The sequence below is a fragment of the Pseudomyrmex gracilis genome, unplaced genomic scaffold (genome assembly GCF_002006095.1).
Source record: "Pseudomyrmex gracilis isolate BER0280 unplaced genomic scaffold, ASM200609v1 scaffold_200, whole genome shotgun sequence".
Classification (NCBI taxonomy): Eukaryota; Metazoa; Arthropoda; class Insecta; order Hymenoptera; family Formicidae; genus Pseudomyrmex; species Pseudomyrmex gracilis.
Window position 1 is genome coordinate 252,005 of NW_018020784.1, and position 2,728 is coordinate 254,732.

Here is a 2,728-nt window from a genome sequence, read left to right on the forward strand (position 1 = left end):
ATCGTCTTTCTAAATTTTAACGCGTCTTAGGGCCGTAGTGCGGTAGTGACACTTTTCCGGACATGGGTCCCTATACTCAAATGTTTTCTACTGTTGCACTGAATAACCCCTAGAAGTTTGATCCCATAGTTCTGAAACACCCTGTATATATACTTGTATACATGTATATATATATACAATATATATATAATACGAATATAAAAAAAATATATAATAAAAAACTTTTAAATATAATTAAAAAATTTGACTCTTGGCTGAGTTTTTTTCGCAATATTTTAAAAATTAGTTAGGGGGTATTCGGGGGATCTTTCATATAAGAGATGCAAAATTAGCATCTTATATGATTTAAAGAATTGTAATTTCAATTCTAAAAACTTACGTGAAAAATATTACACGTGAATACATATATATACAGAGTGTCCGACAATTACTTTAACATCTCTCGTAGACAGATAGAAGGGGTAAAACTGAGTCGATAAGTTCTGAATTATTTTTTTCTATTACATGTAATAAAAGAGTAATTATTGAATAAATCAAGCTAATCAGCGCCGACCTTCAGCCGGGCTCACGTCAGTGAGCCGCGCGGAGCGCTCACGCACACCAGACGTGGTTCACTGACGTGCGTTCGGCTAAAGGTCGGCGCTGATTGGCTTGATTTATTCAATAATTACTCCTTTATTATATGTAATAGAAAAAAATGGTTCATGACTTTTCGACTCAGTTTTACTTCTTCTATCTGCCTACGAGAGATGTTAAAGTGATTGTCGGACATCCTGTATATATGCATTCATATACAGAGTGTTCAAAAAGTCCCGGTACAGCAACATAACTCGAAAACTAAGAGTCGAACAGAAAAACATTTCAGACAAAAGTTGTAGGACTTTTCCCTGGCTATTACCACGTAACCTTGGATTTGACCTTGCCCTTGACTACAAGGTCAAGGGAGGGGGTTAGTGAAGGTCATACCGGAACGTAAAATTTCCTGCTCTTTCCATTTCCGGCGTCAAAAATATTGAGTTCTATTTTAAAAAATAACTTTCAAGGAGATTTTTTTTGATAAATTCGGAAAATTTTGTTTTTATTATTTAAGAGAGAACCACTCAGAAAGCCCTACTTTCCATCCTCTTCGCACTGAGTGCAAAGAGTGAACGGTCATCGATAACAGAATTCTCCAAACAGTTGGGAATTACTGTCGTTCTCACGCTCAGGAAAGTGGGATTCTCCTCATCATCATGGTTGTATCAAACTCCCATGTTAGGGATGAGGTATGAGACACACTCCTACAGAACTGATCCTGTGAAGTATGATCTTAATTTTTCGTTCCCGTTCAGCTCCTTATATAGAAGTTGGAGTAAAACTCGAATACGAGAAAGTAGTTTGTCTCGTAGCCATCTAGTGAGAGAAATTTTGACATGTTTAAAGGCACATGTTCAAACATGAGAAACATATATTTTCTAGTCTTAAAGATACAATGCGCGTGATAAAACAATAAATAGCACGTTATTGTCAATTCAAAAAAAATACTATTCGTGTTTTTAACACAATCGGCACAGTCTGGAAAAAACTCCAAAAGAATTTTTTGTTATTACGCGATGCGCACATTAATGATTTTTCAAGGATAATCTCATAGATATCTGTAATGTAGGTGTATTGTAGATTAAAAATGTATTATAGATGTCTGTGGATAATCGACAAACGAACTAAAATATATATTACAATATATATATATATATATATATATATATATGTATATATATATATATAATTAAAATATATTAAAATTAAAATTATATTATATTGTTATAATTTTTCTGTGAGTGAAGGCGCTTCGGAGATTTCAAGGTCGTCTTTTTTTTAATGCTATGCTTTTTATTTTGTTTTTTTTTATGCAATAGCAGGTTTCAACGATCTAGACTGCAAGATCATTAAATGAAGGAATATAAAACATTTATTCTCACGTTGTAAACGAAGTGATGTGTCCGTTTATGCAACAGTTGCAACACTGCAGTCGTTAAATTTCCGAAGCACATATTTTTTAAAGACCACTTCAGAAAATATGAAGCAACGAATTATTGCAACACGTGCGACAATCGGTCCGAAAGTGTTGAGAAATACGTAATGTGAACGAACATTACTTCAAGCATCTCTCTCATATATAACACAAGAATTTATTGGATTTTTTTACTTAATAATCTACTTAATGACCTCTAGCAAAGGTTGTTGAAATCCACCAAACATTCGTTGTTGCACTAAAGATAAAAAAGTGCCATTTAAAAGAATTGAAGCAACTTTGAAGTCTCCGAAGCGCCTTTATTCACAAAAAAAAACTATTACTAGTATATTAAAGCTCTCTTGATAGCGTACAACTTTTGTAAGTATAATATTTTCATGTCTCTCTCTCTCTATATATATATATATACCTATATGTGGCTTTATTCATCGCAAAGCTTAATCAGTACGTCCCAACTTAATTCATTATTAAGTTTCTTCGAAAACATATCTCTTATGTATGCGAGATGGGTCGCGGTAAGTCGTCTTAGACACTCCCACGTGAAATATAAGAAGAATTACGCGCGTGCCATTAACTACAGAGAGAGATTGGAAACACAAGACAAAGTCTTGAGATTTAGATAACAATGTGAAAATAAAAGAACGAAAGAGTGCACTTTACAAGAGAATATTTCTGTCACGTAACAAAGGAGCTTACTCTGTCTTTTTTTTTTTTTTT

General features: G+C 33.5%; 1 protein-coding gene across 1 annotated transcript in view; it reads left to right on the forward strand.

Moving 5' to 3' along the window:
- LOC109858366 (myb-like protein Q) overlaps nucleotides 1–2,728 on the forward strand; it is a 35,472-nt gene that overhangs the window by 21,874 nt on the left and 10,870 nt on the right. The gene's annotated exons all lie outside the window — the stretch shown is intronic.